Genomic DNA, 23886 nt, shown 5'->3' with positions numbered 1-23886 from the left:
TTTTGAAAAACAAAGTATGATAATCACAATTCTCCTTGGCCAGTGGCCAGACATCCGAAAGCTGCAGCCAGGAGATCAACGGATACACCCGGAGAGGGCAGGGTCAGAGGGCAGAATATTCTGGACACACGTGTGTGCCGAAGACCAGACCTGAAGGACTGGAGGGTGCGAGTGCATGAGGGCCGGCACCCCCTAGTTTGAATGACATGCTAAGGCCCTTCCAAACCTGTGGATGAAACATGCCTGTGACATTAATTAATGCCAGGCAAATGCAACAGCAGATCCTGGAAACTAAAAATAGACCTATGCCTACTGATTCATCCCCTGACTGCACAGAATCTGGAGCTTTTTAATCTGCTTCTTGTCAGCATGTACGTTACATTATGGCCTTTTTTCTTTCCCTCCATGTTTGTTGTTGTTCTTTTATTTCTCTCCTTCTTGTTGAAAGGTTTAAACCTTCGAGAAGAGATGTCCCCACCTGGCTACCCTCTGACCCACAGACATGCTTAATAAGCAAGGAAATCATTTCTTTTCCTGGCTCACATGGTTGTGAGCTATGTCATTTGTACTTAATATTTTCCATGCGGATGTTTCTGCCTGTTGCATCACACACAGAACTCTATAGCTTCGTTTCCGATTACAGTCCCTTCTATTTTAAACTTTGTTGATTTCGACTGGGAAGGAAGCCTATTTCATACAGATTAGCTGGACAGCTGGGTTTGATTGCTTCTGATTACTGGGCTTCAGGCCACTGGGGAAATAGGTTTCCCAAAGCCCCTGGATGGAGAACCATTGCATGTGGCCCCAGAAGAGTGGGCCGGTGCTTACTCCAGGGGGGAGGGGGCAGCAGCCTCGGCTGGAAATCAACAGGTCAAGCCCAAGGCAGGATCTGAGCGTAATCCACCTCTCAGGCTTAAGAGGCTGTGCTGAGAGGTGGAGGAGGGGGGATTAGAAGCCCACTGGTTCAAAAGCGCTCACGGGGACCTGAGTGGGGGCTTGTGTCGGAGATTTAACTGCTTGTGCTTGGAAGGAAGCATCCATCATGCTTGCCTGATAGAATCACTGGGGAGGCAACAGACAAGGCTCAACGACAGGGTCCCTTCATCTGGCCTTGCCTCCCAGACCTCCAGGTGCACAAAGAAATCACAAAGACCTCTCTCACCTTTCAGTGGCCAGTCCACAGGCAGGTGGGGCTGCCGCGCTCTCCCGACAACCGGTGGCTCCGATGAGGCAGGAGCTTTCTCCCTGCTCGTCCCATCTCTGCCTTTGCTTCTTTTTATGCCTTCTCTAGAGAAAACCGAGTGCTGGAAAATTTTTTTAAAATTGTGTGTGTGGAGGGTGGTGGGTGTTGGGGGTGGCAGAGGGGCCCCGGGGGGTGGGGGTGCTGCCCGCCCCGGTGCGGGCTCGGGTTTAGTGGCCGGCGCCGGGGCTCTGGTGCGCCGGCAGAAGCTCGGTGCCACGGCAGCTCTGTGTGTGGGCGGCGGCAGCTCCACGGCTGGGTTTCAAACCATTACACTGAACATTTGCAAACAGATAAAAAAACAAAACCATCCGGCACAAATGGAAACTTCTGCTTTCCTTTCTCTTCCGGCACTCTGTCCCCTTCGCCTCTCCTCCCGGGTTTTGGAGGAGAAGGGTGAGGGTGGGCTGCCTGGCCCCACCTCTGCCGCCCGCCACCCATTCCTGTGGCCACTGACATGGACAGGCAGGTCGGAGCATCAAGACTTCCCCCACAGCTTTGGGGATGGCCTGATACTTGCAGATGAAAAGATTTCTCCTTTCCGGGGTCTTGCTCAGAATCCGGCCACGGGGAGCCACCAGACCCAAGGAGAGCTCAGGCTCCGTGTCAGGCCACGTCCGATCCTGCCAGTTTCAAAGGTACCTTAGAACCGGCCAACAAGGGGTGTGAGGGACACCCTCATAGCTGGGTGACGCTTTTCCCAAGGCATACTTTGTGAACAGGGGCACAAAGTACTCCACTGAAAAGAAAATGGGTCCTACAGTCAAATTATTTTGGGAAATGTTGCATGCAAAACTGCTATGGGATGGTCACAGAGCACACCAGCAGGGAAGGCCCTGAAAAGTCCTGCAATTAAGAATCCTGCGTGGCCTTGTGACACCCAGCACGTCCAAAATGTGTAAGACCTGAGACCATAGAAGCCCCTCTCCACGAACAACACCACCCCAATGGCAGCACGCACACGCACATCCACGCATTCATACCTGCACCCAACAGAGGTGGCCGGACCCAGATCCATTCTTCCAGCCAGAGAGCAAAAGAGGGCAGGCAAAGCAGATACTGGGGACCAAGCAGGTCAGAGTTCCCCATCTCAAGACACTCTCCACTTGGCACACAGGTGCCCCACACGGTTACTAAGAAGCTGAGATTGTGGTTCTGGCTGGACAGGCCCATGAGGGATGTGAACAATTCCTCGGGGCCACAGGGGCTCTCAGGGTGTCTTCTCGCCCACTCCATTAGTCCCCTCCTCACGCCCCAGCCCAGGGAGGGGCTGCCTTTGGCTGGGAGCTGACCCAAGCTTACAGGGCCACCGTGGGGCAGAGTCACTGGAGGAATGTGTTACAGGGCCCTGCCCGCAAACCTCTGCTGGACAGAAGAATGGGATGACGTGTCACGTGATACTAGGAGGCTGAAGAACAGAAGCGTGAAACAGCTAAAGTCTGAGAGATAAACCTGCCGACTAGAAGGTGTTCATGTTGGAAAGGATTGCAGCAGGAGGTGGAGCAGAAGAGAGCGCAGGAAGAGCTGGTGCACGCTGCGGGATGCGGGGGCTCCTGGCGGCCATCGGGGCCATCAGACGCCAGCCTCTGAGCCTCAGCCTCCTCTCTGAAAACCGTTTCCAACTCAGGGTGACTTTGTCCCCCAGGGAGCACTTGGCAACATCTGGGGACATTTTGGGTTGTCACAATTAGGGGGCTGTGTTATTGCAAAGAGCGGTTGGGGTCCACGGGTGCTGCTAAGTGCCCTGTGAAGCAGCAGAGCACCCCCAGCCAAACATCAGCATGTTGCAGAAGTCTGGAACCCTGTCCAGGTGGACCCCCCAGGCTCCTGGGGGGGGCTCCAATGACACAATGCATGTGAGGATTCTGAGTAAACTGGAAGGCGATTATGTTATGTTTTTGGTAAGACAGAGGCTTCCATGTCATCTGGATGGCATTTAATTTCCTGTTGGATGACAAGATGGAAACAGATGGAAGTAGAGTAAAAGCCCTGTGCTGCACTCCAAGACAGAAAGCCCGCCTGCCTTATGAACACTCCAAATTCCATGATTTAAAAAAAAAATAATAAGCAAAGGAAAGAAAAGAAATGCCTCCTCTTGGGTAAGTGCATCATAGAACTTGAAATCTGTATGAACAAAGTAAAATGGTGCAGAAAAGCTTTAAAAAGCTTACAAGCACTTGGACAGATAATCATTGGTAATTAGAGCATTTTATAGAATCCATTAAAGGTTTTAAACAAAGCTGAAGTTATTTGTTGACCTTTCCTCTGAAGGAGGGGAACAGTCATGCTGACAGCATTAATGCTTCCGGCCTGGGTGGGGGGGGTTTCTTTTAAAGAAATCTTCAGCCCGGCTGGCAATGTGGTCCGCAGCACACAGCACATTGTGAGAAGCCGACACAAAGAGAAAGTGAAACTAAACTTCAGACTCATGTTCCAGCTGGCTGCCAGCCTCAGAGAAGAAATTTTGGCCATGTGTCGCTCTGCACCTCCGTTCCCCTAGGACCCCAGGGCAGGACTCAGGGTCCAGAGCCTGGGAACGGTTTTCCCCTGGTGGTGGCGAGGTCGCAAATGGGTGGCCAGGTTGGGAGAAAAGGCGTGGCCAGGCCTGCACTGACCCCCAGAAGGGAAGGACGGGCGCAGGCAGGGCGGGCCGAGGGCATGGGCAGACGGACGCTCTGGCAGAGGCTTTCGAGGAAGAGATGCCGAGCGGCCAGGGTCCTGATGTGGACACGGAGTCACACTAGTGTAACCCACACTAGCCAGTTGCATCAGCTTCCTCCAGACGCCCCGACGGAACACGGCCAGCCTGTTAGTCTTGACCTCCCTGTGGCTTCACCATCCACGCTTCCAACCACCAACCGGGACAAGCATCTGAGAGCTTCCTACGCCAGCACTTCGCTTGGCCCCGGGAACCAAATGCTGATGGAAAGGCAACAGCAGTCCCTGCCTCCACAGGGTTCATAGTCGGTTGGAGTGAAAAGACAGAAATCAAAGAATAATGAAAAAAACCCACATCCAATTCATTCAATCATTCGTTGGCTGAGATTTTGAACTTCTATTTTATACTAGGCACTATTCGTGGAGAAAAAAAATGTGTTAGCAAATTACTATCAAAACAGAACAATGTTATGAAACTCTAGCTGGACAATATATCGCATCAAAAGCTGTGAAGTTGAGGCCCCCGCTCTTTGTTAGAAGGGGCTAAGAGGGGCCCCATGGGAAGGACCTGCTGATCCAGGCACAGGTAGTGGGAAAGGGAGTAGCTTCCCATTCGGCCTCATTATTCACCCCCAAGCTCTGAGCCTCCTAAGGCTGTCCTGTGCTCCACAATCGCTGCGAACCCCAAGCTGTGGAAACATCACCCAACACACGGAGGAGCTGTCTGAGAAGAGGACCCCAACCATCCCAGACGCTGGCTTGAGGTCTCACAGAGGGAAGGCTGTTCAGAACCTAGGACAGCTCCCGAGTGCCTCCTGTCTAGATCCCCACCCTCCTGGGGGCACTGCCAGGGCAGAGAGACCTGCAGATGTTTCCCGCCCAGGGGACTCGGTCACTCACTCTCCGCGCTAGTGTCTGCTGCCTTCTGCAGGCCTCGCTCGTGTCTCTGCTTCTCCAGGACTTCCAGCCTGTTCTCACTGCCACTCCTGACTCTTGCCCGACACTCAAAAGTGCCAAAGGAGGAGCTCATTGGTTCGCTTAGTGCATATAGGGCCTTGCAGCTGGTCAGAGCTTGCCCTCTGGGTCAAGCCATCCTCTCGATGGCCGCCATGGAGTCAGCCAGCCCTAGACGAGGGACAGAGCCATGTAAGTTTCCCCAAAGGGCACAGCCAGCATCCCAGCGGGAGCTTGGGGATGACACATCTGGACCACTCTGGGGGTTCATGAGATCATTTCACATGCTTAGTAAATAAATTTTTTAAATTGTAGTAGTTATATTTTTATTTTAATGTGAATGAATACAGTTCTAACTAAAAGATAAAACTCATGTGCTTCCCTTTTAAATAGATTTTAGTCAATTTAAAAATATTAATTTTGTTCAAAGACTTATGTGGAAATCTAAAGGAACTAGTATAGCTAGAATGATTCTTAAGAAAAAGAATAAAGTTGAAGGAATCACACTATCTCATTTTAAGACTTACTGTGTAGCTACCACTCTCAAGACAGGATGATATTGATGGATAAACTGTAGATCAATAGAACAGAATAAAGAACGCAGAGGTAACACACACAAATGGGCTTCACTGATTTTTGACAACAGCGTAAAAGCAGTTTAATGGAGGAGGGTTAATCTTTCCAACAAATGGTGCTGGAGCAATTGGACTTCCTGGGCAAAAAAGAGGAGAAAAACCTAAGCTAAACCTCATGCCTTATACAAAAAGTAACTCACAAGGTGTTCTAAATTTAAATGCAAAACCATAAAACTTTTTGAAGAAAACATAGGGAAAAACTTTGAGACCTACAGTTAAGGCAAAAAGTGTTAGACATGACACCAAAATTATAATCCATAAGAGAAAAACAAATCAATAAATTAGACTTCATTAAAATTAAATCTTTTGTTCCTCAAAAGACCTTGTTAAGAGGATAAAAAAGAAGCTTTATTGAACAACTGGTGTTGGAACAACTGGACATTCATATGCAAAAATAAAAAGAATCTAAAGACAAACCTTACACTCATCACAAAAATTAACTCAACATGGATCATAGCTCTAGATGCAACATACAAAATCATAAGAACTCCTAGAAAAGAGCATAGATGACCTCAGGTATGGAGATGACTTTTTAAATATGATACCAAAGGCACAATCCATGAAAGAAATGTCCACTAAGGCAGATTTTGTTACAATGAAAAACTTCCGCTCTTCAATAAACAATGCCAAGAAAATAAGAAGAAACGCTACAGAATGGGAGGAAATATTTGCAAAGGACACATCTGATCAAGGAGTGTTACCCAAAACACAAAAAGAATTTTTAAAACTCAACAAGAAGAAAACAACCAACCTGGCTGAAAAAATGAGCCACAGACCTTCACACACACCTCACCAGAGAAGACATACAGACGGTAAGCTGGCATGTGACAAGGTGCTCCACGTCATAGGGCACCAGATAATCGTGAATTGAAACGACAAGGAGACACTACTGCACACCTGTTAGAATGGCAAAACGTGGAACCCTGACAGCACCAACTGCCGGTGAGGATGTGGAGCTCCCGCTCTTTGCTGGCGGGAATGCAAAGTGGCCCAGCCACTGTGGAAGACAATTTCTTATGAAATTAAACACTCTCTTAGCACATGATCCAGCAACCACGATCCTTGGTATTTACCCAGAGGAGCTGAAAACAGAAGCCCACATGAAAACCTTCACAAAAAAACATGGATGTTTATATAGCAGCTTTATTCGTCATTGCTAAAACTTGGAAGCAGCCAAAGATGTCCTTCACTAAGTGAATGAATAAATAACCTTTGGTACATCCAGACAACAGAATATTATTCAGTGCTACCAAGAAATAAGCTACCACTCCAGGAAAAGACACAGAGGAACCTTAAATGCATATTACCAAGTGAAAGCAGCCCATCTGGAAAGGCTACAGCCTGTATGCCTCTGTGAAAACATCAGTGGTTGCCAGAAATTAGGGGGAAGGAGAGATGAATAGCTGGAGAACAGGGGGTTGTTAGGGTAGTGAAAACAGTCTGTACATTACAATGACAGACACGTGTCATCATACTCTTGTCCAAACCCACAGGATGCACAGCACCCAGAGTGACCCTAATGAAAGCTGCGCACTTGGAGTAATAACGATGTATCAGTGTGAGCTCATCAGCTGTAACAAAGGTACAGCTCTCAGGGGTACTGATGGTGGGGGAGGTTCTACCGACACAGAGGCTGGTACATGGGAGCTCTGAACTTCCCTCTCGATTTTGATGCGAACCCTAACTGCTCTAAAAAATATGTGGTTTGAAAAAAGATTTACAAACCACATATCTGATAAAAGACTGGCATCCAAAACAAATAAAGAACTCTCAAAACTAAGCAGAAAAAGAAATACTATTTGAAAATGGGCAACCTTCATGAGCAGACACCCCACCAAGAGGACAAACAGGTGGCCAGGAAGCACAGGAGAAGATGCCCAGTGTCACCAGCCATCGGAGAATGCAGACTACAACCATGAGGAATTATCCCTGCACACCTACCAGAACGGCTACAATAAAAAACACTAGCAATGTCAAATACTGGCAAAGATGTGGATAAACTGGTCACCCACACTTGGCTGCTGTGAACAAGAAATGGGATAATCAGTCTGCAAAACATTTTGGCAGTTTCTTATGAAATTATACATGTACTAATTGGGCATGATTCAACAATTGCACTTTGGGGCGTTTCTCCCAGAGAAATGAAAATTGATTTTCACAACAAACCCATGTATGCATGTTTCTAGGTACTTAATTTGCAATAACCAGTAACTAGAAACAACCAAATGTCCTTCAACAGGTTAAGTGATTTAAAAAACTGTGGTGCATCTATACCATGGAACAACTATTAAGCCATTAAAAATAAGCTCTTGACACATTCAACAACTTGAATGAATCTCAAGGGCATTATGCTGAGTGAAAAAGAAACAATCATACTGTGTGATTCAATTTATATAAAACTGTCAAAATGGCAAAATGATGGAGATGGAGAACAGATGGTTGTTTGTGCCAGAGTGTTGGGGGCAGAGAGTGGGGGTTGGGGACATGAAGGGGCAGCACTTTGATAGTGTCCACACATGATAAAATTGCACAGACCTACCCACACATACGCACACACATGAATGAGTGTGTGCAAAAACTGCTGAGATCCGAATAAGGTCTGCAGCATACCTAGTTGTACCAATGTCGATTTCCCACTTTGGAAGTCCTATTATATCATCATTAAGATCTTACCACAAAACTGATTGAAGGACCAGCAGCACTTCTCTGAACTGTTTCTGAGTCTATAAGTATTGAAAAAATAAAAGTTTCCAAAAGAGAAAAATATGAATTAAATAAGAGTACAGGTCATACATGCATTCAGCAGAAAAATTGTGATGCTGTCACAAGACATGCCTGAGCTCTGGGCATGAATGTTCCTCTAGTGCTGAGGGGCCTTGACCCACCTGGGGGTGGCACCTGTGAGCACCTGAGCCTCAGACACCCAATGGGTGTGATAAGCAAGACTCTGGCTCTTTGCCAGCTCTGTGCTGGTGAAATTTTAAATCACAGTGACTGGCGAGTCCAAATGGGCCAACTTTTCTGAATGGCCAGAGGCCTTGTTTAAACTCACTGAAACTGAACAGGCACAGCAGATGTCTCTGTGGTAAGGGCAGCCTCTTAAGTGATGAAACACCACATTTCATTGACTCTAAGCACACAACTGCAAGAAGCGCCATTATTTTTGTTTCATTATGAAAGTAAAATACGCTGCCAATTAAACCATGACACAATGCTTTATTATTGCTTAGTGCTTTTTAATTTTACTTATTGAGAGAGTTCTTTGAGACTTAATTAGATATATTTTATCACATATTACTATTGTGCATACATAAAAATGAAAATACAAATGAAATAAATTGGTTGTTATCCCTCAAACTTCTTTCTACTGAGTTCAACTCTTCTGAATCATTTTTCAACTCAGACTCATCAGTGTCTGGGTTTTTCCACACTCCCTCGTCCTCTGCACATTCACCCAGAGCCTTGATGAGGAGCATTGCTTTAAAGAATCCATACAAGGATTAAAAGTCATGGGTGCTGGACTCGCTGGCAGACTTCAGACTTAGACAGTTTTTCTGCTTCGGTTCCCACTTCAGTAATGTCACTAAATACGTATCATTCAATCCAACCCTCTGGCTCATCCCCATAATCACGACATCCATGGAAGTTAAAAGAGGGCTCCTGCCCCAGCCAGGATTGTCCCCCTGTGTGCTGACAGACACCAGCCAGTTGCACGTTAGCTACACGTGTTCACTGCAGAAGGGAAATTCCGGCTTGAATGCTGATCATTGTGATATTCACACATGCACAGGCACTTGAATGTGTCGTAGCCTTCCTAACACACCGTGGACAGCAAGATCCTGACATGAGAAATACAGATGTGTGAAAAAAAGTTCACCTTAGAAATAGTGAAATGCAGTAAGTGGACAGATGAGCAAAACAATGCTTGGGGCCTTCAGTCCTGTGAAGAAAATGAAACAGGTGGAAAGGATCAAGAGTAGCTGGAGGGAGATGGACAAAGAGAACCTTTCTGAGGACAGGCTCTTTGGGAAAAGTCTGAAAAAGAAGACATCAGCCAAAGGAGGACCCAGGAGATGCATCCCCGACTGTACCTGCAGAAGAAGCAAGACTACACAGCAGAACAAAACAAGCCCCCTGTCTCGGTGGCATCAAACCATGGTTATTTCTGATTTATTCTGTGTCCGAAAGCAGGGAGGCTGAAGCATCCTTCCCACTTCAAGACTCAAAGTTGACAGAAAACCACTGTCTGGAAAATCTCCAGTTGCCATGGCAAAGGGAAAGGAAAGGGGGTAAATTCCATGCATGTTCTGAAAGCTTCTCCCTAGAAACGCGTGTCCCTCTGCCCACGTTTCTTTAGGGAAAGCAAGTTACCAGAGCTGCCTAACTTCCGGGGGTGGGGGGAGTGGAGCGCAATCTGCCACATGCTTGTGAGATGAACCAAAACACGTTGGTGAGCAGCAGTAATGATGGCCACACAGGCAGAGAAAAGCACCAACCCAGGGAGATGGAGAGGAGCCTGGTGCAGGGGCTCAGGGGGAGATCAGAGTGACGGGAGAGCGGTGGAGGGGGCCACAGCTGGCAGAAGAAGACGGCACTCCAAAGAGTGGAGAAGCCTAGGGCCCTGCCACGCTCTGAACGCCGCGACTTCATGCTAACTGTGACCTCAGATGCCTGGAGACAGACTCAGCAACTAACCGTAGAAAGAGGTGGTTGAATTACACCTAATTTCCACAAATGCTTTTGTTGAGCAAACATGGCAATGCCATAACGTGGTTTTCCATCATTTAATTAGTCTTCCAAAATGCTCCAAAATTGGTGTTAATCACAGTTTTTAAAATAATACATTTAATATGTCCTTAAATAGTGTGTTTCAACATTAATTCTGCAATTAAATACACACTTTCACGCTCGTCCTGTTAGGGCCTCACCACAGTCCGTGAGGACAGTATCCCCAGCCTTCATTTCGGATGAGGAGACCATGGCTCACAGAGATCAGCGACAGCCAGCGTCACACTGCCAGAGTATGACAGCGCTGGGTCCCAGGTCCCCAAAATAGAGACTTGGAAAACCAACCCCAGGCTTCTGGACCTCCCACCTAAGAGGCAATTATAACCCCCATGAGCCCCCAAGTCAGGGATGTTTCTGAACTCATGGTGACTTTGGGGCATTAGGTCATCTCTGGGTTCACCAAACCCCAGCGGCTTCCAGCATCCCTCAAGCTCCATGTGAGGGCACCTTGCGTTTCAGAAGCGCTCTTGTACATCAGAGGATCTCAAGTACGCAAACATCCACGGGGCACGTTTGTAAAGCCTGTCCGATTCATAGAAGGGGAAGGAGCCTAAGGCCCCGTGCATACTTTCTAGTGCTCAGCCCAGTGCCATGCGTAGGATGAAAGGAGGCACATCATCAGGGGACAGCCCGCAGCACCAGGGCCAGGACAGGGCAGGAGTCCAGCACGCCCTGGAAACGGAGGGGGCCTTTCACGCTTCAAAAGCCCGTACATCTCCCAGCAGCTACAATGGCTCACATCCAATTAGAAAAATACAGGGAGGGAAGAGGTGGGTCCCCAACACCAGGAATGTGCCCTAGGCCCAGCCCAAATGCACGCCCTCAGCAGCCCGCCTGACAAATAGCACCCCCAGGACCTTAGCAGCCCTCTCTCTATAATAAATTGCAACAGGTGGTGCAACTCACCAGGAGCCATGCCCTTTGCTGCCCCGGGGAGCCTCCCAAACCTGCCAGGAAGGCTCTGTGACTTCCCCACTGGACAGATGCAGACCCTGAGGCTCTTGGGGTGGGCTCCCCTTCTCTCTCTCAGCGCACACCCAGCCCAGCGCCACTGGCTCTACTGTCAGTATACATCCAGCGTCTTCAGATCTGCACCAGGCCTGAGCCTAGCTAATAATCTGAATAGAATAAATGTCCTGTGACAGGTGGTGGTCAACCTGTGCTACTTCCCTGCTCATGGGCTGAATGCCTGTCCCCACAAAGTCCACACAAAGTAGCCACTGCAGCCCTCAAGGGGGGATGGTGTTAGGAGGTGGGGCCTTTAGGAGGTGAATCCGATGAGATGAGCTCATGAGGGGGCCCCGTGGTGGGGTTAATGCCCTCATAGGAAGACACCAGAGCTCCCCTCCCCTCTCTGCTCCTCCTCCTGAGAGGACACGAAGCAGGAAACAGGTTCTCACCCGACGCTGGATCTCCCAGCACCTCGATCTCGACTTCCCAGCCTTCAGACGGTGAGAGATAAATCCTGACTGTGCGGCCGCCCCGTCTGCGGTACTTTGCTGCAGCAGCCTGACTGGACTAAGACACATACCTGCCCTGGTGCAGTGGTGAAAGGCACCCGGCTCTTGGTGTGGCCAACAGCTTGGATGAATGCCGAGGGCATTCCAACGGGTGAAGGAAGCCAGTCATGCAGGCTGTGATCTCTGTACCATTGTCAAAATGACACAATTAGAGAGATGGCGAACAGCCTAGTGGCTGCCAGGGCTCAGGGATGGAGACAGGGGTGCAACCATGAAGGGGCAGCATGGGGGCTGCACAACTCTGTACCCTTAGTGTCACAGCCACATGACACCACGTGATAAAACTGCATGGAACTACACACACACACACGAGCTCATGCAAACACTGACAAAGCCGCGGTAAGTTCTCTGGCATGTTAATAGTACCAGACAAATGTCACTTTCTGGGTTATGATAACGTACTGTGGTTCCAGAAGTTACCCTGACTGGGGGAGGCTGGGGGTAGGGTCCACAGTGACTCTCTGTACTATTTTCATAAGCCTAAAATTATTTCCAGATAGAAAGTGTTAGAAAATATCTCTAGAATCTGACCACTTCTTCCCATCGACCCAGGCTGAGTGGCTGCACCTCTTAGCACCGCTTCAGCCTTTGCAGCCCTCCCAAGTGGCGCCGGTCGCAGGGCAGATAAAGGCCAGAAAGATCACGGCTGATGGCCTTGTGGATCTGCCCACTGGCACTGCCCGCCACCCCGCGGCTCCCTCGGCCCTGACACCAGGACACTCTCACGCCCCGGCTGTCCTTTGGGCACTGCCTGCTCCTCCTTCAGGTCAGAGGCCACCTCTTCAGAGAGGTCTTTCCTGACCCCTCATCCTCAGGACCCCACCAGGGCTGGCAGAGGAGGGACTCAAGGGCACTGTGAGTGATGGCATGTGCCCCACAGGGTTGTTGGTGACATGGATATACACACCGGCCAAAGGTCATCTGGTGAACACGTCTGATCTGTGATTTACCTTCCGTGATGATGCCTGATCAGGAAAGAAATCGCGTAATGAAGAATCCCTTCTGCTGTGACTCTTCCATCACCATTCATTTCCTTTGTGGACCTTGTCACAACCTGCAACCATCTTTTCCTTTATGCGTTTACTTGTCTGTTGTCTGTGCCCTGGTGCACACAGGCACACTCTATACACACACACAGAATTTGTAAGCCCTCCACAGCAGGCAAAGGAGAGGCCCCCAGGACGGCAGGGGCCAGGTCTAGCCTTCACACCACGTGCCCAGCATCCGGCTCCATACAGGGAATGAAGGCCTGCAGGCTGATCTCACTGTGTACGCCACATGGCGAGCTCACTAGGAAGGGCTTCTGGGCTTTTCCACTCTGTATCCTCCCCAAAGCCCCTCTACTTGTGTCTTGGCCAGAAGAAAATCAGTCCAAATTCAGAAAAGTTCAACTGACAGACTGACTTGCCCATCTGATGAAGATTTCCTGAGTGTTAAGGGACACAGTAACCATATCAGCCCAGGCCCTTCTCTAGAAGGTCTTCCATTCCAGAGGGTGCACGGATGCAAAGAAGGGCATCACTATCTCGGGAACCAGGACACAGCTCTGCCCAGCAGAAAAATAAAGCAGGAGACGCTTGAGTATGGGCCGAGTGAAGGAATGAGGGAGTCGACCCCGTGTCAGGAACATGAGTTCTAGAAAAAGAGGAGAGCTGATGTCAAGCCTCAGCTGAGAGCATGTTTGGGATGACCCGGGCAGAGCAGGGAGCCCCTGTTCCTTGGGGACAGGAAGACGGAGGGCCTCAGGGATCAAGATTAGCCCTTTTCTTTAAGATGACAAAAGCAACATCAAGTGATCAACAGCTGGAAGGAGGGAGACTGATGTCACAGGAGCGAGAGCAGTGACACACGAAGAGGACAGTGAGTCCGCACTTGCAGAGACGCTGCCGCAGATAGGACCACAGGCGGTTTCGGAAATTGCATTTCCTAAAGAAATCCGTTACTTTCCAGCATGGGTAATGATTAAAAGTAACTCCTAACAAAGCGTGTTCTGCCAGCTGGGGACATGTGCATAAGGGACACTCAATAAATATTTGTTGATGGATTGATTTTCAAGTACAGTTCCTGCCGAACTTGAACAAACCGAGGATCGTTTATAATTGGAAGCACCTTGTGGCTTCCACCTAGTTAGCCAAACTCCTTAAAAACAGTTTGCTCTCAGTCTTGCTGTCACTCCAGCCAAGCCCTCAACCTGGCCCCAATTTAAATTATCACTTCAAAATGGGGGAGGCCTGAATTAGTAAGATTTTACTGCACTCACGCTTTTAGATTAAAATCAATGCTGTGCCCAAATGCAAATCGATAAAAAATGATGGGGTAAAGCAGAAATTAATAAACACTCTCTCTCATCTTTCTGGGAGACTCCAGCCGAGGCCCTCCAATCCCCCGAGCTTTACCCAGACTCCTCCGCACCCCTGAGATGGGCATGGGCCAACCTGCAGACCCAACCCCTATTACTTTGTCTCCGGTGAAATCTGAGACCATTAGTGTCAAAACCAAAGTCCTCCTCAGCAGGGCTTGTTGAATGAAAAGTACCCCCATCAGGACAGGGCCTCTCACACTTCAGTGTGCACACAGACTGCCTGGGGCAGGGGCTGAGATCCCGCTCCTGCTGAGGCTGCTGGGCGTGGATCACTATGGAAAAAAGGCATTTTATTCAGAATGCACAGATCTGCATGTCCCAGCCACCAGCACTCCAAAGTGGCTGAAATGATAGGGGCTCTGGTTATCTCACCCAGCAAAAGGTCTACAGCAGGGCAGAGCCAGGAATGGCAGACCAGGGGCTCCACAGTTCCTGGCGGGCACCCGAGTCCCTTCCCTCCTTCTGACCTCGCATCCCTGAGCGTGAGCTTTGCCCTCAGGCTGTCCCTGGTACAGACAGGATGGCCAGTGCCATCCCAGGCACCACATCCAAATATTCAGCTAAAGACCCATGTGTGCCTCGAGCATCTTTTTAAGAGAAGCCTTCTGTAGAAGCCCTGGTGAACATAATGCAGTGCCTCCTTGGGCAGACCAGAGACCACTCGCACCCCAGAGCTAGCCCTGGCCAGAAGAATGGGATGCCAGAGCTGACTGGCTCAAACCAGATTCTAACCCCTGCCTGGGGATGAGATCAACACCCCAACACATTCCCAGTTTGGAGGCGGGTGGACACCCAGACCAAGTGGAGGTTCTGCCAGTGAGGATGAGGAGTGGCGGCCAGCCATGCCCACTTCATTACCAGCCACCGCATTCCAGACGGAGCCGCACAAAGGGCCCGCCACTCCTGCACTGGGAGGGAGCTGAGGCTCGGAGGGAGGTGACCCGGTCTGAGCCCCCTCTTCTGACTGTAAGTCAGCGTCACCTGGCGTGACCTCCTCGTTTCTGGGATGGGGAGCCTCCCGGACATGCTGTGCCGGAGGAGGTGTTGGACCACGTGGCAGGGCTTGCCTAGGTGCATCTGCAATCCCCAACGGAGGGCTTAGAGTCGGTAAAAGCCCGGTCAGCCACGAATCACTGCGGAGGCTGAATTATCACAGAACTTGGATTACTAACCCTGAGACAGATGGCGAGTCGGACACACAAAAACAAACCCTCCATGGCTTTGGGGGATGTTGCCAAGGGACAAAAGAGGCGACAGTTTTATTCAAAATCAGAATCTGTCCCCAGCTGTGCTTCCAGCCCGCCTATATTAACGCAGGGCCAGACAAGGCCACCAGCACAGGATCATTTTTCTTTGCCCACCAGCCTGAGCAATGACCCTGGAGGCTGGCATTACAGAACCCAAACACAGACGCCCTGTGTCCGCCTCCCCCACAGCCTCCTGAAAAGAAACAGCCATAGGAGGAAAGTTTATTTGTCCTGAGCTCTTGGATGACCCCCTGACACAGAGTATTTTGCACCAGACATCATCCCCCCCTCACACCCCACGCCTGAACTAGCACCGCCGACCTGCGTGGGGAGTGGACGCATGCTCTCAGGCAGGGGCAGGGGCAGGGCTGCGCTGCCTGCCATGCACGACCTGGCTCAGCTGCTTAGAAGTTGAAACTTCAATATCCTTTCAACTGGCACCCACTGCAGAGGTGCTTTGCAGAGGATCTTAATCTGGTTTATGTTCTGTGAACGTGAAGGCTGATCTGAACCCAGAAGTGCTCTGGTAAGCAGACACCCAGATCAGAGACACCCATCAGAAAGTAAGGCCCCTCTGCTGCCTGCTGACACCGACAGCTGTGGGAAGCCCACACCCTCCCCTATGTGGCCCCGGCATGGAATCCCTCCACACCACCCCTTTAAACCTCTCCCTCCTGGCCGATGAGGTCAAACACAGAGGCTGCTGATTTAATCTACACTCCCGCCCTTCCCCAAGTAACGCCCACCAGGCCCCGCTCTGACGCCAGTCCAGCTTGCCCCTGGCTGGCGGCAGTCTCCTCGGACCCCTCCTCTCTGTCGTGGCACTGGCCTTGCCCAGACCCCTCCCCTACTCGCAGGAGTCCTCAGTTGGAGCGGTTCAGGGGGGTGGCCAGGATGTTCAGGTCTGAAATACGCCTCTGACTCTGCAAGCGGCATTTGCCCGTCATTTATTTGCCACGTGCAAGATTTCGACACAGAGCTGGCAATTCTCTCTCATAGACAGATGCCCAAACTTCCTTCCTCTTATTCTGTGTTAGGCCCACATCTGGGCCATCTGTGGGGCTGTGCCGCTGTGCGGGGACAGCCATGGGGTTGGCAGTCACGGGAGCGGGACTTCAGCCCTCGAGAAGACAGAAACTTCCTGGGGACTTTGGTCAATGTCCTCCTTGACAAAGCGAACAGAATGAAGCTATGTCACCCCTCCTGTCTGCCTGGCTAGGCTGCTGTGAAGAGGAAGTGAGTCTTTGAAAATTATTAAGTCACGGCATCCAACTGTAGGCCCCAGGAAAAGACACTGGGCATCTTAAAGGTAACATCAAGCCTCTCTGAGAAGATTCTAGACCCTGGTGGGCCTCCCTGGTATTGCTTTGAGGATTCTAAATAGTAGAGGCACAGTGACATGTTAACAGCAAAAATAAGAGCAAGAAATTTACTACAAACTTAAGCAGGCTGGGCGCTGTGCTTTCTGCACATCAGCTCATTGAGTCCTCACCACCTTTGACATCACTACAGTCCCCAATTTTCAGAAAAAGTTGAGGAGGCCAGCTGACTTGCATGACATTACACAGCTAGTCAACAGTGTCACTAGGACCTACTCCCAGGGTGGCTGATGGGGGCCAGGGCACTTACCCATTGCCCTAGACAAAATCCTAACATCATGTCTGACCCGAAGCAGACCTGCCTCTCTGGGCCTCCGCTTCCCTCTCTGCAGAGGGAGAGAATGAGCAAGGGACCCCTTCCAGCTTGCAGCCTGGGCAAACTCGAATTCTTGGAATGCAACTTGGTTGAGAGCAAATTGCAAACTCTTCGAGGCAGCAGTTCCTGGCTGGGCTTCATGCCGCTGCCTGGCTGTGCAATTTCCTCCTGCTGTGGACGGGCCATGGAAAGAAGAGAGCCTCCTGTTGCTCACTTTATAGCCCCCGGTTCAGGCAATGCATGCTTCTGATAAAATGACAACTACGTGGAGTTTATTTGGGGGGCAGCTTGTTTAGGCTAATTTCCCCCTCCTCCTGTTTCTTCCTATTTTTTTTTTTACAGTCTTTTCCCTTACCAGACTCGGATTTTCAAACCTGTTGTCAAGGCAACACTAGGTTTCTCTCTTTGCACTCCAATGTCTCAATGGGGGTATCCATAGCAACAAGAATACCTTGCACTTTCAAAGTCAGTGACCTCCCAAAGCTTTGTGGGACTTGTGGAGATAAATTGTGTTTAGATAACGTTTTAGCACAGCAAGTAATTTAGTACCTAACAAGCCTCCCTGATGACATCTGTAACAGTTAGCTTTTTCTGGGTAACAAATAACCCCAAAAGTTGGTGGCTGAAAACTGTAAGTGTTTATCATTGCTCTAAAAGTCAGCTGGGCTCCCTTCCACATTGCAGGAGGCTGCAGGTGGGGACACAGCCCTGCTCATCTTGGCTGACCTCACATATGCAGAGGGATGGTCAGGATGGCCTCAAAGAGGAGAATCAGGCTCTCCTCCTCAGAATCCCCAGCCCTCAGCAAGCCCAGGCTTTTTCACATGGAGACAGCACCTCTCCTGAGGAACAGAGAGAGGGAGGGAGGGACCCAAAGCCCACACGGGCACTTGAGGCTGGGGTTTGGAACCAGCATAGAATTGTTTCCACCACATCCCATCCACCAAAGCAGGTCACAGGCCAGATTCAAGGGGTAAAGAAATAGACGTTACCTTTTGATGGGAGGGGCCAAAGTCATTGCAAAGAGTGTGCGGGATGGAGGGGATAGTGGAGAATTGTGGCCCTTTTTGCAAACAACCCACCAAAACTTCCCTCCACGCTCCTTGTGCGAGAATTGAGACACCACTTACGTGTGAGCTGAGTTTCCATAGCCGAGGAGTAGTCTCAGCACAGAGGGGATGGAATCCCCAGAATCCTCCAATCTCCCAGCTCCCCTCTCGTGGGCAACGCCAGCACCAGCATTGCTGCCCCCTGTGCATGTGGGTCAGTGCACTCTGTCCACACAGGCTGAGAAGACAGTAGGTGCCCAGCAGAAATGAGAGACGCTATCCCCAGGAAAAGGGCCCCAAGTGCTGGAGAGCCAAAATCAACAGATCACAATGGCAGACCTCACCCTACCACCTCCCGCCAAGAAGCAGACGCCTACTTGGGTCAAGTCAGCTCTTAGCAAGTGCAGTGGAGAGAGTTTTTATCAGGTAAAACCTCCTCCAGCAGGGCTCAGAACTCTACCAAAACTACTTAAAAAAAACAACTCTGGAAACGTCAGCAGGCCTAATGCTAAGCCAGGAAAGCAGGGGCAGCTTTCCACTCTGCTCCAGGATTCTGCTTCTCTCTGGAGGCCGGGGAAGGACGCCGCGCTCTAGAACGGCCTGGAATGGAGGCCGCCACACACGTGGGGTTCAGCAGCAGCCTAACAACAGAGGTGGAAATCACCCTCCGTGGAGGGCTCACCACCCTCCTGGAGCTGCCCTCTCTTAGTGAATGGGAGCCAGCCTGCCCTCAGGATTCCCTTGGTGATGGGTGACAGAAACCTAACCCAGACTGGCTTATTTCCTAAAGGAATTTATCAAGCCAGGGAGGAAGATCAGGCTCAAACCAGCTCCTTCAGATGAGGCCAGGGTGGGGTTTCAGACCACATGAGCAGCCACCTCTGTCCTTAGCCCTCTGATCATGTTCAGGGTCACACCAAATACTACTCGATGTATCAGATGTCCTGGCAGAAACCCGGACATCTTCCAATGTGCCTGGGACCTCTCAGTGCTTAGAAAAAGAATGAGTGAGTGAAAGACTGTGAAAAAAAATGTCTCATGCATCAGAACTTCTTAGGCAATGTGGTATTTTCCACCATGAACTTGACCACTCTCCTGTCCACCCATGGCCCCCACAAGAAGAGGAAGGGCTGAGCCAGAAGTTCGAGCTCCCTTCTGCCCCATTTCCCTCATCAGTGAGGAGAGAGTTACTCTACTTCTTGGAGCAGGAATCTGCCCACCGCTTTACAGGGCTGCCCCCTGTCACCCATATCCCACCCCCTGTTCTCTGTGCGTCAGTGAAGTAAATTATTCTCCACCATTTGGCGTCCAAAGAGCAGAAGCACAGTGTCGCGTTTCAGAATAAGCCTTGTGATCCGTGGTGAGGTTCTCTCCCCAGCTGCTCTCGCGGCTCTTCTAATCCCCCCGGTGATTCATCCACTTTAAAATTCCCGCTTTCCTCCCACGCCATGAAATGTCAGGAGCACTATGTCACCGTATAATCAATTCCCTAATCCACAGTTTGAAAGCCTATTTTTTTAAAAGGTGGTTGTTTTAAACAGAAGCAAAAAAGAACATCACAGTGTGAAGTCATGACAGTCTGTGGAGCAAAAACGTTGACGACAGAGATGACTGAGGGGACTAGCTGGAGGCCTTCTTTTTATTGCTTTTTTTAAGGGAACTTGCAAAATGTGTCCGGGGAAGTGACAATTAATTTATGTCATCTCCCTCGTGTGGAAGGCGGCAGCCGGAGATCGTCACCCAAAATAACCCCTCGTCAGCTCTGCTTACTATCAGAGACATAGCAGGAGAGATTCTGGTCTAATCTTTATTAATAAAGCAGTTTTGTAGGAGAGGTACTTCAGCTCAGCAGCAAATTCAAAGGCTACAAAGTCAGTAAAAAAAAAAAAAAAAGCAATACGCCAAAATTGATTTATCTCTTGCGTTTTTAATGCTTTCAGATCATTTTCTAATTTACAGATGTGCACATTTTCAACGACCCTGCTCCATTTCTGTCTACATTTCATATGAGGAGATTGGGCTGATAAAGAAAGTCGGAGGGCTTTCTAAGACCACCCTCCCGGGTCAGGGAGGAGGGTACTGGCCACCTCAGTAAACAGTCGCTTGTGACCCAGATTAAAGCTTTCCATCTCCACGGGCTTTGCTTCTACTTCTTCATTTTGTGATACAGGCAACTTCACGTTGGGGGGGTACCTTTGTGAAATCTCCAAGTCGGTGAGTCACGTGGTTGTAGATCACGAGAGCCGTCCGTCCGCGAGCGTCTGCGCGCGCCCTCGCCGCACACCGGCAGCGTGTTTCCCACCCGCCCAGGCTGTCAGCAGCTGCTGAGTGGGTGCAGCACTTTAAGCCCCTTGAGTATGGGAACGAGCCAGGGGGGGCACTGATAAATCGGGGTGATCCTGCAGTCTCTATGTTGAGTCTTCCTGAAGGACCCACCAAGAGAACTTCTCCGCGCTACCGGGAGGAAGCCAGGCACGGCTTCAGTGGGAAGACAAACCCTTGGTACGTAAAGAAGTATTGCCGGTGGGCAACTTCTCTGTATTTCTCAACATACTGTTCTCTATACACTAACCGATTGCCTTGAAATAATTGTTGAAAGGCATCAGTCCGGAGACAGGGCTGGGATGCGGACCTCTCTGCCTGTCCTCACCAGTTCTCATTTTGCTCAACGTTCTCCCAATTGAATAGGGGTCCAAATCCCACACTTGACAGCGTAAAGATTTTTCCAAAAGCCTTTCCTCTAATTTTCCTTTCATGTATGGGTGCTAGTGAGCCCCAGAGAGCTGGCACTTCAGCATCAAGGTGCACCATCACTGTCCTCCCACCTAGCATAGAAAGCCTCTTGTCCCCTGAAATTGGCTTGAGAGCACCCTCCGTGCAGATTTCATCCGGGCCTCAACCGGTAAAGCTGCCTGCCGCATCAAGATCCAATATTCTCAGAGTACGTTAAGGAAGAAAAATAATCTCTTGGTGGAACGTGACCATTAAACCTATATGTGGCCCAGAGCTGTGACGTGTTATGGGCACTTAGCCAACCCAAGGGTGATTGTCACTGGGTCCCAGAAGCCAGGGTATGAGCTCAGAGGGGTTCATGTCACCCAGAGCAGCACATCTTGACACTTCGCACCCTTTCTGAAAACACTGAAGGACAGGATTTTGGAATTGGAAAGGGCCTTTGAGGATCTATCCCGATAACAGGAAGATCTCAGTTCCCTATAAGCAGCCACAGGCCTCCAGTCAGCCCGGAAACGGAAAACAGTGCAGGAGCAGAGGTCTCCCGCTTTAATAACCTGCAGAGTGTAGAAGTGGGGCCCCTGGGGCGTGAGGATACCAGCCCTTTGTACAGACTCTGGGGACTATCTCAGCCATTTGTAAGGCAGAATTTGACACCTTGCCACTCAGCAGGGTAAATTTCTGAAAACACCCCCTCCCCGATCGAGGCTTTCTCTACTGAAGCCCACTTCAGCCTCACCTTCCCACAAGGAAATGAATTTAAAGGATTAAAGGTGCATTATCCCTACTCCTAACAACAAAGACTTGGGTTTTTATCTGTTGTCAAGGCAACACTAGCAGCTCTCTCCCTGGCTTCTTCGGGCCTAGATTCATGTTGCCATAGTTACAAGAAATCCCCAGGCCTTCAGGGGAACAAGCTAGTCTACCGAAATCGCAGGGTTGGGGCTGTGGCCACTGGCCAAAACCGTGCTCACGGGCCCTGAGGACACCTACCCCGGGGTGGGTTAGGCACTCTTCCTGTCCCTGAAGCCTGGTGTGCACCTAGGAGTGGCCGCCTTAGTGACCTCTGGGGCCACTCCAGCAATCCGAGAAGTTAAGATTTAGAACAGACCCAAGACATGGAGCACCCTCAAACCACCAGACTGAATTTTTTGGACCCACAGTTCCCGAACCTACTGCGAAGAATGCTGCAGAGTGACGTTACCCTCAGGCTGCGTACATCTGTGACCTGAGCGCAGGGCACTTGGAGAAATTCGAATGTCTGGAGCTTCCCGGAGCCCTGCTGGGACCTCAGCCCTGACCCCCAGGCTCCAGAAGGCAGTGTCGAGGGCCCGGGATTTGCTCTTTTCTCAGGATTAATGCGCATGGAACTGACCTTCCTGATGTTTGCACAACCAAGCTTCCAGGATTCTGTTTAAGCCATTGATTAATAAATCATTTCTTTCCTTCTCTCTGTGGCATCGTTGGCCTTTCCCAAGGCTTATTACAGTGGGAATATTCTGGCAAGTAGTTGGATACTGTTGCTCAGAGTATTAGAAGCAAAATCGTGTGTGTGTGTGTGTGTGTGCACGTGTACACATGTGCCTGGTGGGAGGGCAAGGGCCTCATCTAATGAATCAGTAATATTGTCAGCAAGAGAGGCATGCGGCCAAGGTGAGCAGCTGGGACAGGAACCCTGAACTGGAGCAATCGGTCAGCCCAATTTTGAAGCTCTTCCTCGTCAACATCCTTGACAACATCCTTGTTGCCTCCTGCTGAGATCTGAAGGTGGAGCCGGGTGATGTGGGGACACAGAGAAAGGGACCCAGTTGTGTTAGTGCACCATGGCTGCTCTGACAATGCCACAGTTGAGCCCGGAGGCGTAAACAACAGAAACTTACTCTCCTGGGGTTTTGGAGGCCCGAGGTTCAGAATCCAGGGGCTGGCAGGGCTGGCGTGCCCTCAGGAGCCTTTAGGGAAGGGTCCGTCCCCTGCCCCCCCAGGGCTGCTGGGAGTCCTGCTCCCCAGCTGGTGGCCCATCTCTGCCTCCAGGGCCACTGGGCCCCTCCTTCTGAGCTCTGTCTCTGCGTCTCTCCTCCTCTCGTGAGGACACCAGTCGTGTGGGATGTGGGGCCTGCCTACTCCACTACGACCCCACCTTAACTCGTTACACCTGCAGTGACCCTATTTCCAAAGAAGGCCACATTCTTAGGTTCAGGGGAGGACATGCACTTTGGAGGGACACCACCCAGCCAAGCCCAGGGATCAAGGCTGTGGTCAGGGAATTAGCTGTCTGTCCACAGAGTTTTAGCAGAACCTCCTCTTCCTCCAGGCAGCCCCCCCTGACCTGCCCAAACCCAGGTAGATGCCCTCCCAGGAGCACTCTGAGCCTGCTGTCCTTCCCAGCATGACACCATGTGACAACTCGCCCTCACAAGGCTCTATCTGGGTCCTCCCCTGACCTCTAACCCTTGGGGCTCTCCTCTGACTTAGTGACAGGAAGATCAGACTCTTAAAACTGAGAGAAGTGGGTCTTCTGGCCCACAGGATGCAGCGTGGGGCCAGCTCTGGCTCGGGGCTCGGGGCTCAGGGCTCCGGCTTGCTCAAGCCCCCCTGCTGGTGTCAGCCTCGGGTGGGGAGGAGAGGGCGGCCTCAGTTCCAGACAGGCCTTTTCCAGAGGGGACGTTCCCCATCTCCTGTTGGGTCAGAGCGGGCAGCATGCCTTTGGTCAGCAGGAAGGCCCGGCTTAGACTGACCCTCAGGGAGGGTGCCTCACCGTGCAGATGGGCACACACTCGTTGCTTGGCCATCTCTGCCTTGGGCCTGGGATGGTGCTGTGCTTGCTGCAGCTTTCCCATCGCTTGGTGACACCGAAAGCCCTGGAGGCCCAGCTCGGAGCCCTCGAGGCAGCCTGCAGGCTCAGGAGAACCAGGGGAAGCATGTTTTCTGGCTGGGCCCAGCCTGTCCCGATCGTGCTCCTCCGGCTGGAGCCAGCCTGTCCTGAGGCCTGCTCCTTCATGCCAGCT

General features: G+C 50.7%; 1 protein-coding gene across 3 annotated transcripts in view; it reads right to left on the bottom strand.

Moving 5' to 3' along the window:
• Positions 1-2648, bottom strand: part of ZNF831 (zinc finger protein 831) — a 98809-nt gene extending 96161 nt beyond the window's left edge. For all 3 annotated transcript variants that reach the window (XR_008998042.1, XM_057503120.1, XM_057503121.1), the window contains exon 1: positions 1163-2648. The gene's annotated coding sequence lies outside the window, so the exon portion shown is untranslated. The remainder of the gene's footprint in view (positions 1-1162) is intronic.
• Between the last annotated feature and the right edge of the window lie 21238 nt (positions 2649-23886).

This window comes from Manis pentadactyla, chromosome 5 (assembly GCF_030020395.1).
Source record: "Manis pentadactyla isolate mManPen7 chromosome 5, mManPen7.hap1, whole genome shotgun sequence".
NCBI lineage: Eukaryota > Metazoa > Chordata > Mammalia > Pholidota > Manidae > Manis > Manis pentadactyla.
Note: the sequence above shows the minus strand (reverse complement) of the source record. Positions and strands in the feature narration are given on the sequence as shown.